This window comes from Pogoniulus pusillus, chromosome 10 (assembly GCF_015220805.1).
Source record: "Pogoniulus pusillus isolate bPogPus1 chromosome 10, bPogPus1.pri, whole genome shotgun sequence".
NCBI classification, from domain to species: Eukaryota; Metazoa; Chordata; class Aves; order Piciformes; family Lybiidae; genus Pogoniulus; species Pogoniulus pusillus.
The window spans coordinates 15173485-15187908 of NC_087273.1; the positions used below are offsets into that span (position 1 = coordinate 15173485).

General features: G+C 38.5%; 1 long non-coding RNA gene across 1 annotated transcript; it reads left to right on the forward strand.

Annotated features, from left to right (window-relative positions):
* The first annotated feature begins 926 nt into the window (after positions 1-926).
* On the forward strand, positions 927-7254 carry LOC135178997 (uncharacterized). The gene is made up of 3 exons (XR_010303830.1): positions 927-1163; positions 1909-1993; positions 6433-7254. It is a non-coding gene; the product is annotated as an uncharacterized LOC135178997 (long non-coding RNA).
* The last annotated feature ends 7170 nt before the right edge of the window (positions 7255-14424 follow it).

Genomic DNA, 14424 nt, shown 5'->3' on the forward strand with positions numbered 1-14424 from the left:
CATCGATATATTTTACTCTGTTCTTAAAAGCACAGTTGGTACTATGTTGTCAGTGGCCATCACCACAATGATTACTGAATATCCTGTGTAGATATCTTTCCAGCTTAAGTCTTACAAAACTTCCCAAGTAGTTTCTTTCAGATTAAATCAGGGCAGTTGTGGGGGAGCTTTGTTTTTTCTGGAGTATATTATGGGATGCTTACTCCTGTGGTATGTTAGTTAGCAAGGCTGTAATACATCATTGATTACATTAAGCCTGAGTAAAGTGAGTGCTGGGCATACTTAAGGCTTTGCTGCGTTCAGGGACTAAGATGTAAAGTTTAATGATAGCGTCAGGAAAAGGGATACGTGCTTGGGTACCTTTACTCCTGAAAAGAAGGAAAGAACGTAACAAATATAAAAAGGGGGAAAGATCTTGCAAGCTATCATATGCATTTTTTATTCAAGCCTAATGAATAATGCTTAAAGGAGACTGAGGCACTGAGCTTGTGTACTTCTCACGGACTTTGAAGGGCTGTTACTGAAAGAAATGCGATTTTATACAGCAGGTAACATATCCCAGCTCAGTAACATTAAATACTATCCAGCAGCCATATGCTTGCTGAAACAGACAGAAATAAGTAGGGGAAAGAGTTTCCTGAGGACATGTATTGCATAGTTAATACTGTTTTTATTTTATTAATCAGAAAACCACTCTTTAGTTCTTTGAACATTATTAGCTAAGCTTAGTTTCAATATTGAAGTGCCTGCCTTTGATAGAACATAGTCTATACATTAAATTTAGCTAGAGAGGAATAGACTGCTGCATCCTAGTTTTAAACAAATAAGTTGTTTTCTCCCAGCAATTAGTAGCTTAGTGCTCTGGTGGGACAGAAATGGCCTTCAGGTGAAACTACTAAGAGTCCTGACAAAGGAGAGGTTGCCAGGTGCAATTAATGATTGTGTATGAGGAAGAAGGGCTTGGAAAGTTCTTTCATTTTATTTTTTCTTCCTCTTTGCCTGGAGGTTGTGCTTTTGTCTCTGGGGGAGGGAAACATATTTGTTCTTGTAGAGCCTGCAGGGCATTCTGTGCGGTGGAACTCTTCTAGTAGTTTTCACAATGAAAAATGCTGTAGGATTTGTTGAGCCCAAGACCAACTGATGTGAAAGTATCTTTCCTCGGGGTATGCAGTTGGGCTATAACATGTTTCTCCCGATTCCTCTTGTTAGTGTTGATTTAGAGATACAGTGATTTCCTGCTCTTCCTTAACAAATGGTGTGGTGAGCAACTTAATTTTGCAGCCTTTTGCTGTCTTGTGTCCAAAATAATTGTGTGATGACCAGTTGAGTATTGCATTGCTAGTAAAGATGTCTGTGTAGTACTATAAGTATTTTTTTTGCCTTAAAATTGATCAGTCTTCCAACAAAGCTTGTCACTGAATTATTTAGTGTGCTGCTTACTCTAACTAGAGCTTTTACCATTTTTTGGTGTAGGACCTGATTCTGTAAGAAAAAGGGCTAAAAGTCATTAATTTTTAACATTTGGAACCTTTTAGTCGGTGTAAGGCAACGGATAACTGTCTTAATATTTGCAAAGCATGAGAAGTAATTGTTATCCCAGTAAAACACTAACAGTCAGTGCTACTTCACAGATCAGTTTTAGTTCTCTTTTCCTCTTGCTTTTCCTTTCTGTGAGGAGATTATCAGTGATGGCTCTAAAGTTTCCTGTAATATAACAAAACTGGCATTACACAAATTGCTTGCTGAATGAGGATCTAGTGTCTTTGATAGTCTATGGAAAGTAGGCTTGGGTAAAGCTTTTTTGAGAAGTTGGTCTTGGAACTTAGTAGAACTTTAGCTTTCTGGGATCTCACAGTGCTATGTGCCATGGTAAATGTGCACAGGTGCTCTGCCTTTTCTGGGTTTTAGGAAAGACTCAATTACCCGTGAAGACTTTAAGTGAAATGAGAAGCTGGTCTTGCCTTATGTACACTACAGCCACAATGAAAGTCAAGTAAGTTAAGTAACTTTCTAAAGCAAGTCTTTTATGGCTCAAAATACCTCATGGAAAATGCTTTCTGTGTTTTGTACTGAGAAGTGAGCTGATCCTGTGAACTCAGAGATATGTAACTACTTGAAGATACCATTTCTTTGTTACATTGTTATGTTCTGGAAGACAACATTCAAACTACAGTGTTAATGATGTAGTGAGTGAAGGTAAGGCCTTTCAGCCAAGATTGGGAATTACTGCTTTGTAGTGTAGGTATACAACAGCTTAAACAAGTCATGCTGCACTTATAAAAATTACAAACCCACCTTCAGTAGTACATAGAAATGTAGGGGAAAAGTTCCATCACTTTCAGAAGGCTTGAGATCTAAACATGTGACAAATGATCTTAGTAGCGATTACAAGAGAATAATTCATGGTGCAATATGCTGACATGAATATGTATGGCAGGCTGCAAATGTGTTCATGGAACTTTCTTTTACCTTCAGGAGAAAGTTGTTTTGGTTTTTTTTTTCCATGCAATTCTGAATATTAATGATGATTACTTGGATCAATCTATTTTGTTGAAATTTTAACTATGCTTTCAGGTTTTCTGGTTGCTGTGGGTTTTTTTTTCAGATTAATTTTTTTTTTGTTTGTTTAATATGCACTATAATCACTAAATGAATGTCTCTGCCAAGAGCATAAGGGCTCTTATGAATCTCATTTCTACACATGCCATAGTAATTTTCTGGAGATCAAAGATGACAATCATTACTTAAAAGAGTCTTTAAGACTTTGTGAATTCCAGATGATGCAAACAGTAAATGAGGAAGTGTTGGTAGTTGCCAATGAATTCTTGGCACTGCAATCTGTTGTCCTGGACCTATATTGCCATAGATGTCTGCCGAAGTGTAAATTGTGTGTTTGATTCAATACTACCTAAAGCCTTTTGTGACTGAAATGCTAAAGAATTGTTTAGATAGTAAATGGTACTGTACATACTGATTTCTTAGTAACTCACAATTGAAAAGCTACGCTGCTCATTTATTTTCTTGCTGCAACATAAAAACTACATTTTGAATATCTGCCTTACAATATGGTAACTTTTCAATAGCAGAAAGTGGGTTACCTGTCTTTGTGGGTTTTTTTGTTTGTTTATATGTTTGATTTGTTTTGTTTTTTGAATTCTCATGCTTTTCTTTCCAGTTGTGCTGGATTCTGCTCTTACTCATGCATCCCCTGCAGTAATCTGTTAATAACAAAGCAAAAAATATGTGTGCCATTGGTTTACGGAGTTTGCAACAGCATGCACAGCTGCTACCAAAAATGATATTTTTGGTGCTCTGAAAACTCTTGAATACTTGCATTCTTAAGTAATGTTGAGGTCCTCAGTGTCCTCCTGGATTCCTACAGAATGTTAGAAATCAGCCAACTTTTGAATACTGGAAATACGGTTGTTGCACATGCCCATGTCCTCTGTCAGCCTTTTGTTTAAGGATGTTTAACACTGCTTGATAAGGTTTTCAAAACTCTTGCTAGTGAAATGATAATCCACAGATGTCTTGCTGTGGCAGGTACTGTCAAAAATTACATGAGATCTTCATGGGAGTTTGACTCGATGATCTCTTTGGATCCCTTCCAAGCCCTGACATCCTGTGATATGTTTCTGGGGTTGGAGTCACAAACTATTGTGCATGAATGAGAAAATGGGCTGGTCTTGCACCGTGGTAGTCTGTCAAGATGCTTTTTATTGCTGTCAGATGTTGCTCAGTAGATGGTGTGTGTGTGTGTATACTTTTTTTAAAATCCACTTCCCTTTCTATTTATGTTTTCTGCCCTAAGTAGTCCTGCTTTGCTGTGAGGTTGGACTCAATGATCTCTGGAGGTCCTTTCCAACCCCTGGCACCCTGTGATTCTCTGTTCAAAAGCACTTTATTAGACACTGAAAGGAATTTAAAATCAAATATATCTCATCAGATGTTTTGCCTTAGTTTTGGTACCTGTTCATTTGTGTTTGCTCATGAAACTTCAAGCTTTTGTTTTGCTTAAAAGCATTTATTTGAGAAAAATAGATTAATTTATTGATCCATGGAATGTTCACAAAGGTACATTTTTTTCTACAAGACTTTATTTTTTCACTTTAAAAACTGAGTGTTGAGGTCTCTTAATTCTGGGTATGCTATGAGAACATATGCTGAGCAGGGTGGAATGAGGGAGATGTCCCTTTAATTTCTGTATGTATGCCATTTACTCAAGTAGTCATCTTGATGTCCAGCTGATTGCGTGTTAAGAGATAAGAAACTTCTGGGAGAGTGTGTGAGTGCTATTCACAGCCAGTCATTAATATAAGGGAAAATGAGTTAATTTACTAAACGTCTGCTTAAAGGTCTGTTTCTCTAAGGTCATTCTTTGGTTTCCATTGACTAACACCTTCAGAGGAATGGTCCAGTTCACTGTTTTCTTTTGGAAAAGAGAGAATTCTTTTCAGTTAAAGGGAACAGAAACATGTAGAGGATTTTACACATGATAGAAGCTTGTAAGTGTCTAGTTTTGCTGCTACTTTAGCATCTCTGTTGAGGTATAAGATAGGTTTTAAAAAAAAGTAATCAATCAACTTAACATCTCTGGGAAAATCGATATGTTGAAAGCAGATGACAATGGAATCTGCAGACTGACAGATACTTTTACTCATCAGAGGGCTTTAGAGAGAGGAGGTGCAAGAACTTAAAAAGAAGCCAGCATGTCTCCTTCCCCACATAGTGTTATGAAGGAAAGTAGGATAATTTTCAAGTGGCCCACAGTGGTAACTGTATGATATATCTCAACAGATTGAGATGTCATGCGGTGCCTTTGCTGAATATCAATTGTCAATGTTGCCTGCAATTCTCTGCCTTTTCATGGAGCATGTAGTGTGAAAATGAGATGGCTAGGTATCTAAATCACACAAATGACTATTTTGGCTGTCACTGTTATAGATAAAACCCAATAACAACAAATAAAATAAATTACCTGAAATAGATCTTAAAATCAAATCACTTACCACTTTTGTATCCATAGATGACACTTATTAAAAGAGCTCTAATAATAACATGCAGCAACTTACTGAAGCGTGCTTTCACAGAAGTACAGTGGGGAATGCCTTGCCTTAGTCCTCTTACTGCTACCAGAATTGAAGACGTTATTCTGTACCCAGGAATTGCCATTGTCTTGCAATTGTACTGCAGTTGGAGTACAATTGTCTTGGCAATTGTACTCCATAGTGTCTTGAGCTGTGAGAAGCAGAAAGCTGTCTAGCAACGGTAGCCTGAGTTGTGTCCAGCTGCAAGGCAGAATTTTATCTTTACTAAAGTAGATACTCTGTGTTGAATCTCTAAGATAGGGTTCTCTGTCCCTCGAATAGAGTTACTTTTGGCAGACACTTTTCTTATCAGATGTGTGCTACTTGGAGTTGAAACGACGAAGTTGAAATCACACTTTGGAGACCTTGTATCTGCTGGTTAACAAGTGAAGGCTAAGTGAAAACTCTTCCCTTCTCCAATTTTTAAAAACCTTACAGGAAGAAAAATGAAAATTAGGTTTGTGTGCTTAATATATCCATTCTGACTAGTGTCACACACTTTGGAATGTGTTTACCAACACCTAGAATAACAAAGCAGCTCAGCAGATGCTTAGCTTTAAGCACTTGTTCAATTCTGTTTAAGCTGGTGATGTCATTAAGCAAATGCTTTTAGTATCCTTCAGTGATACAGTTTCAAAGTGTCTACTCTTTCATTCCTTCCTAGTATCTCTTATGCTTGAAATAATAACTGGGGATCACTATTTTGATCTCTGCTGATCTTGTTATCCCCATACCATTGCTCTTAATAGTGCCTTGAGACTTAACAGCTTGTCAAGAGAGTTGCTGGGAATTTTTGAATGTTCTCCATCACAATGCAAATTAATGAAATTCCTTAAGGACAAGGTTCATCTTCAGGAAAAGGTTCATTATAGGACTGTTTCTTTTCATTAAAATTAGTTTACTTACTTGGCAGTGCCTCTGAGTAGCTGTACCTTGAATTTGTGAGGCTAGTGTCTGTCAGCTTCTCTCTACCATCAGCATGTCTTGCTGAAGAGAGTAATTTAGCTGAAACTGTGATTAAAGACCATTTCCATTTTTGCCAAGTTGGTTGCCTGGCAAAGTGTCAGCATAAAATCAGCAGCTATTAAACATGAAATAGCCCAGTTTAAGTCAGTGGTGTACAGTGGGTCATATTTAGCACTGACTTAGCTCTAATTGATTCCCTGCAAGTGCACCCAGATTTCAGTTGGCTCATTATTCTAGGGCAAACCTGCATTATTTGCATTGAGGGCATCATTAGGGTTTTGGGGTATGTAACCAGTGTAACACAGTTAATGAATGACACTGTGCCAGCTTCACTTGCCAAGACTTTTTGAAATTTTTTTTCCTTTCGTTCTTCCCCTAGGGAAAATTTGCTAAATGTGCTGGAGATTTAAAGCCCAACTGTTTCATCTGAGGAAATCCTCGGCGTACCAACAGCATTCAGATTGCCTTTTATCAATATCCCATTAGTTTCATGAGACATCTCAGCCTTCAATACCATCCCTAGAATTAAACTATGTTCCCTGGGAGAAAAGATATAGAGGGCTATGTTTGGAAAGCAAAAATCAATTTCCTGTGTTTTATAGTTCCTCATCAAGTTGCAAGGTGATTAAGAGCATGATATTAAAAGGCTTTGGCTTTTGGCTTGATATCAATTTCAGATAAATACATTTAAGTTAAAACTAAGTAGTATCATAAAATAAAACAAGAAGGATTAAGTGTTTGTACAGCTACTGTACTCTATATTTGGTGCTAATTCCTAGTATGAAGTATTATCAGTTGTTTTGCATTAAAGCTACCAAGGCAGTTGTCATTTAAATAAAATGTTCCTTGAACTGCTGTGATTTAAATCATTGCCATTGTTTTTGTCAAGGCCACCAAAACCGTGGTACAGACAGACATCATGTAAGGGAGAGATTTTATTCTGTTTGGTTGTTTTGTTTTTTTTTTTTTTTAACTCTTCTGAAATTGGTTAGAATTTAATCAAGAAATGAGTAATGATAACTTCAAAATGTTTGTATACTCCTGTGATGATGGGTGAGGGAAAATGATTGCTTGTCTCTCTGCAAGTATTCTGCTGACTTGTGCTGGGATGTTTCATGTGTTGAAATAAATCCTCTCTGTGGCTAATGGTCCTTGTCTGATGTGAACAAAACTGAAAAATAAAGAGACAATAATGATGCAATGATGTTTAATGACACTACAGTGGTCTGAAAAGCTATTGCAAATGTGCACCCTTACTAAGCATTTATAGGAAGTTAGAGATGCCTTACATAAGAGTAAGTCTTCTCCTCCTAGGAGGAAAACTGCCTCAGTAACACACACCCCTTCCCCTCCCCCCCCATAAATCATGAAGATAAAGTATTATGTTAGAACTAGTAAACTTCTTAAAGGAAATCCTATGCCCTTCATCTGTCCTTTCTTTGGTACACAAATAATGAACATCCATTGCTGAGTATTTATAGGTTTTGTACTTGTAAAAAAGGTTTTGGCAATTAGTTTCTAAGTGATTGTTAACATAGGTCACCGTACCCTGCAAGACACATTATTTTTTCTGTATTGAAAATTAAGAAAGCTTATCAGGGGAGGAATGTATATTACATTTTTTTTTTTTTTCTTAGCATGGAACAAAGCAGTAGGAAATTTTCCACATCAAAGTCTAGGTTGGTAATATTAAACACTGTTGATCAGTGGAGGGACGAAAAAAATCACACAAAGTCCCTAAGAAGGACAGACAATAGGTAGCTGGCACACAATTCCAGCATGCTTAATATAATCTACACTGAAAAGTATATACTTCTGTACCTCTTTTCTAAATTAGTAGTGAAAAGTATAGATAAAATTCCCATTAATAGATTATTTTTGTAACCAGCCATTATGGAGACTCAACAAGACTATACCATCTTTTGCTAGGATTTCACTGACCACAGGATATAGACTAACTTCTTTAAAAGTACAATAAAAGCAATAGTGATGTTTGCTCTAGCACCCTTTGTGCCTCTCTTTGAAAAGCACATGTGGCACAAAGCTTATAGGCACGCTGCAGTGGCTCACTACATAGGTAGCACAGATATTAAATTTGGCAAGCCTTTAGGTTTTTTTTTTTTGTGTTCTTGTACAACACATGGATAAAATATTTGCAATATCTGCAAGTGACAGAGCACTTTTAAATACAGGCTTTGAAAAATGGTAGGACTATTTATTTCCTACCAGGAAGACTTGTTAGGAGGTCTTGAAAAATATGTTTCTGTTCTTCCTGTTGCCAATGGGATTGTCAACTGAAAATTCAGATTTGGCAAAGTATTTTGCATTTTCATGGGCAATTAGCAGGATGCACATGTTTTCTGGTACTCTCTGGGGAAGTGGTGGGTGATAACAACACAGCTGCCAGTTATTTATGCACACACATCTGTTTTGGGTACCTTTCCTTAATTACTCTGGTATATATGAAAACAGGACTGTGCTTGGGTTGGCTTCTGGTGTGCTAGGGAGCTCATCCTCTGTGAGTCACCCCAGAACACCTTTTGGGAAGTGTGTTTCATCATGGGGCTGTGTCATAGCCTTGTCTGCTGATGAAAGCACTGGCAGCAGAGAAGTGGAAGTGCTGCATCTTCAGAATTTTGTTCTCTGCCTCTCTCTGAAAACTTAACCATGATGTCAGGCACAGGTATCTGGTAGCATCTGTTAGCTGCTGTCACTAGAGAGACCTTTGTGCTGTAGCTTGGTTTGCTAGTTTCCAAAATCATACCAGCTCAGAATCAAGACAGTCCTACTAAAGGAAGATTTTTGCTATTGAATGTTGCTAGTGCTACTCAGCATCCCTCTATGGCTGGCGTTAGCATTATGGCCTCTATAATTTGAAGCTGTAGCTGTCTTGGTTATGAAGCTAGGAGTAATGAAGGCATTAAAATGATTGTAGAATCTAGTGTTTGAATGTCAAAAGTACTAGGTGTGTTTATAAAGTTTCCTTAATCTGACTTATTAACAAAACAAGTCTTACAAATTTGTTTATAAGTAGATATTGTGGAAAATATCATCACATGCACTGATCTCCTGCTGCAGCCTGCTATGCAGCCAGCTGAAATTGTCAATGAAGCAAGTTGTTAGAATCATGGGCTAAACAACAAAAGGCATTAGATGGTATTAGGGCATCCAGTTAGAGAAATTAAGGAAATACCCTTCAGTATGTAGGAGAGTGGGAAGAAGGAAGGTTTTAGAATGGCTAAGCCTATAAATAAGAAAGGCTTAGTGACAAATAAAATGGGGGAAAAAAAAAGTAAACATCACCATAATTTGATAAGAATAATTGTTAGTATTTCTGAAAATTGTAGCTTGGAAGAATGTTAATTAGGGAAGATAGAGCAGTGGGGGGAATTTATGAAACGAAGATGGGAGTTTGGAAAATGCAAGATTTTACTTCTTTTAGAGGGACTTTGGAGGAGCACAAAATAACTTGAAATATGGGAAACTTAAATATAAGTAGAAATGAAGTAAGTGTGAATGGGAAAGGGGAAGTTGCTAGTCATTTTCTGTACTGATTTGAAGATGTTATTTGAATCTTTTACATCATTTATATAACAGTGGAATGCTGTAATGAATTGGATATGCTCAGTCTGCATAGAAATAGAGCCCCAGTTAAGAGGTTGTCCTAAGCCCCCCCCAAAACTGCTGTCATTTGAAGCAGTAACTTTTGGGACACTGCTGTTTTTGATTCAGAGGACTCTGTTGTGCCTGTCCCTGTGCTGTGAAAAGATTAAAAAAGTCTCAAAATGCCCAGGTTCAAACCAGAGAGGGACTCCCCTGTAACGAGTGGAGAAGGACACTGTGGGACAAAAAAGCGTGCTGCCAGTGACTTAACCCCAAATTTTGGACACCAAGGGTGGCAAATGCGTCGCTGTCACCACTATTAATAAGTGTTACACAGTCCCTTAGCTGAGTGTCTTGCAAATCAAATATGTGAGGGATCCAGGTGACTCAGTGACAGGATACATCTATTGAGTCTCCCGGGCTAATGGAGATAAAGTCGTCTTAGACTCAGAGGAAACAGCTGGGGACTGGAGGGACGATGTATTCCTGACTCATGAACAAGAGGACACAGTCTCAAGATGTGCCAGAGAAGGTATAGCCTTGGTATTAGGAGGAAGTTCTTCACAGAGAGTGATTTGCCATTGGAATGGGCTGCCCAGGGAGGTAGTGGAGTCACCATCCCTGGAGGTGTTCAAGAAATGACTGGAAGAGGCACTTAGTGCCATGGTCTACTTGATTGGATATAGCTGGGTGATAGGTTAGGCTGGATGATCTTGGAGGTCTCTTCCAACCTGCTTGATTCTGTGATTCTGTTATTAAAGAATGTTTCTGGGGAGCATAAACTGCTACTGTTTGGTTTCAGTGCTTTAGTTTTCCCCTAATATATAATTACAGAGCTTAATCAAGGTTTGAATTCGTAACCTTACCAATGCACTCTAGTTTTTTTAGTTATTACATAACAGTCTTTTATCATCTTTTATTTATCTTTTATACATTCAGTGAGATTAAAAGTTTTTTTTTGTTTTTGCTTTTCTGTGATAACTAGAAGTGCAGTAAGTATGTTTTTTTCAAACTAATGCATATCTGTGTGAAATTTGTGAACCAGTTAAATTCCATTAAGTACAGTTTAGATTACTGAAATGGGAATCTGAGTAGGCCAAATGCTTGCCTTTATTAATTTTTCCTCTCCTTAATGTGAACTGAAATATTTAATGAAAGAGAAGATTCCATTATTCCTTGGTGTAGTAGCTTAAGGTGTACAGTTTTTCAAGCAAGATTGTCATGTTTTGGGGGCTGGGGCATGCTTTCCCATGCCAGATCAGATAATAGCTCCTTTCATCTTATTTTCATTTGGCAATGACCAATTTTGGCATTTTCAGGCAGGTAACTCATGTCTGACATGATCTGATACAAAATGGAAAGCTGTTCATGGACTGGATTGGCAACTGGTTATCAGCAAGTTTGCAAATGCTTGTCTTTTTATGAAGCAAAACTTCATAAATTCAACATCTCTTTTAAGATAAGCAGCATAAATACCTGTCTGGAATGAAAGACTTCCATATATATCCCCGATCAGATTCCAAAGTGTTTCAAAGAACTTGTTTACTGTTGGGAATGTACCATCTCTGTATCCCAATAGGTTGTCATGTAGATTCCACTTTGGGCACTGGTTTAAAAAGATGTAAGTGAGGGATAACTGAATGGTTTAAAAAGATTTAAGTGAGGGAGAACTGAGTGTTCTCTCCTGAGGATTGTATTGCAAGTCAGAAGTCTTCAACACCTGGCTGGGTACAACTGACATCTCCCTTTCTGAGTTATTCATACAATGGCTTTAGACCCAAGCTGTGTGCCTTTGAAGTCTGCCACCTCGTTGCTGCAGCTCCACCATGCCTAGCAGAGTAGCAGTTAGGCCTATAGATGTTGCTGGAACAAAAACAGATAACCAAGATACTGGAGTGGAAAAAAAAAAATCTGTTGTTTCATGAAGGTGGTCTGCTCCCATGTATTTGGATTCAATGATTGACAAATTAAGTTGGAAAAAACCCAATTTGGAGAGACCTGGCACCATTACTAATCACTTGGAGCTGGGCACAGAGGAACCAAATGAGGTTCAACAAGAACAAGTGCAGAGTTCTGCATCTGGGGAGGAATAATAAACTGCACCAATGCAGTCTGGAAGGTGATCTGCTGGAGAGCAGCCCTGTGGAGAGAGACCTGGGAGTGCTGGTGGATAACAAGTTGTCCATGGGACAGCAGTGTGCCCTTGTGGCCAAGAAGACCAATGGGATCCTGGGATGTATTAAGAAGAGTGTATCCAGCAGATGAAGGGAGGTTCTCCTTCCCCTCTACTCTGCCCTAGTGAGACCTCATCTTGAGTACCGCATTCACTTTTGGGCTCCCCACTTTGAGGGACAGGGATCTGCTGAAGAGGATCCAGTGGAGGGCTAAGGATGATTAGGGGTCTGGAGCACTACCTGATGAGGAGAGGCTGAGGGACCTGGGGCTTTTTAGTTCGAAGAAGACTGAGAGGGGATTTAATAAATGTCTATAAATGTCTAAGGACTGGGTGTCAGGAATTGGGGGATAGGTTCTGCTGACTTGCTTCCTGTGATAGGACAAGGAGCAATGGATGTAAGCCACAGCACAAGAGGTTCCACCTCAATACAAGGGGGAACTTCTTGACTGTAAGAGTCACAGAACACTGGACAGGTTCCCCAGAGAGATTGTGGAGTTTTCTTCTCTGGAGACTTTCAAGGCCCATCTGGATGCATTCCTCTGTAACCTGAGCTAGATTGTATGGTCCTGCTCTGGCAGGGGAGTTGGACTCAGTGATCTTTTTGCATCCCTTCCAACCCCTGATATCCTGTGATCCTGCACACACTTGTAATGAGCAAAGCCTGGAGTGTCCTGTAGACTGTATAGCTTAGTGTCTAAGCAATGATGGGTCAATAAGAGAAGACAATGTGAAGAAGTGGAGTGAGTTTGTTTCAGTCATGGTTAACCTTCATAGTTCTTGAAGTTCTTTCTTCCACCCAAAATATACAATCTTTTGACTTTTAGCTTAGGCGACTTGTAAAACTGTGAGAGCTTACTGCAGTTTCTAATAATTTGCAGCTGGTTTATCTATAGTATAATTAAAAATGGGGTTTGAACTCTCTTTCTTACGCTCTTGGTAAGGACACGAATTCGGAGCAAAATTTGCATAATAACATTTGCTTTTGTCGATGTTCAGAGCAGGGATATAATTAAAAAGGTGAAAGGCTTAAGAGATGATGGTTCCTAATGTACTTATTAAAACTCTGATTAAAATAAAATGTCTAAGGAAAAAGGATTAAGCCGCTTTAGTGTTTCATTTTTGATTTCTCTCGTTATGTGTATGATGAGCAGATGACTCAACAGTGCTGGAAGAGAAAAAGCGTCCAAAGCTGCTGCTGCTTGGGCAAACCTATTCAACTGGAGTTTTTAGCAGCTGTTCCCAAGCTTCATTAAGGCTCATTATGAGTTGTCATGTAGTAGAGAACTTATATTTTCAGATGATCTGTGCACAGCAGTAAAGATAAAAGTCTATCTTAAGGCTGCACTAAAAAGAACAGAAGATGGTACATATTAAAAATAGATTACTGAAATTCCCTAATTAGCTAGCATAGACCTTAAAAGCAAAGCACAGGCAGGGAGTTTTCAAGAGAGATGGCGACAAATGACTCATCTATGGCTGGACTCTTTCACTCAAACCTGACATGCTTGTTAATAAGGATTATTTGTCAACTATCCTTTAATAATATATGCACACTTAAGCACATGTTCGTATGTTGTTATTTCCCTTAAATCCCCAGCTGGTCTGTTAAGAATTGTGTTCAGATCTGATATATGTGATAACAGAAAGGAAAACAATAATTCCAGTCTAATTTTTTATTGAAACTGCGCAAAATATTTGATTCTGAATTGACACATTCCATGAATTTAGGTTTTGAATCTAAGCAGAACTTCCAAGTGTAAATACTCCTGACTTGTGGACAGGGCAGAATGAGGATGGATGATGACGCTAACCCAGTTTTGCAGCAGTGTATTTCCATGTCTTATTTAGCTTCTTATAAATGGCTAGTATTTGTCCCTCCCCTGTTTCGAATGGTGACAATTGTTGACAGATAAAAAAGAGTGGATATGACCTCAGCAAAACTGGGATAGGAGATATGGCAGTATCAACAAGGTTATTCCGTTTAAAGACAAATGGTCAAGGCGAGAGGAAACTTGGCAAGAGATGCTCACTAGGATTTTTATCCCACTCTTCTTCCTTGAGGCACAGTGGTACTTGATTGCCTGGGGTGATGATGCAGTGTGAAAAGCTGAGTTTTTTTGTGAAATATGCTTTCAGCAAGGGAAAGGGCAGGGAACAAATGAGGTAGATAGTCACAGGAAAGACATCTCTCTCTGATTCTGGGTTGTTTTCCTTCCTCCTGAGAGGACTGTGCAGGATCAGATATCCCAAAACCAGAATTCCTGCAAGTACTTCTGCACACCTTGCTGGTGATCATCTGCCATCTCATTGTTTGGATATTTGTCATAACGTGCACTGGTATTTTCAGTCTGTTAGGAAAAAATCCTAGTGGTGAACTGCATTGTACAAAGAGCATCTATAGTTCTGTATGAATTTGTGATGGCAGAAGAAAAAATCCTGATTAAATTAGTTTGCTGCTGGTCTGAGTCATAGGCAGCATGTAGCATCAGCCTAAAAATAAGCAATTCCAGTCCTGCTGCTATTCTGCCTGTAGTGCTTAAATGCAGCAATGCTTATGTTCATAGTTGGGTTCTGGTGGGATTAGAATCTTTA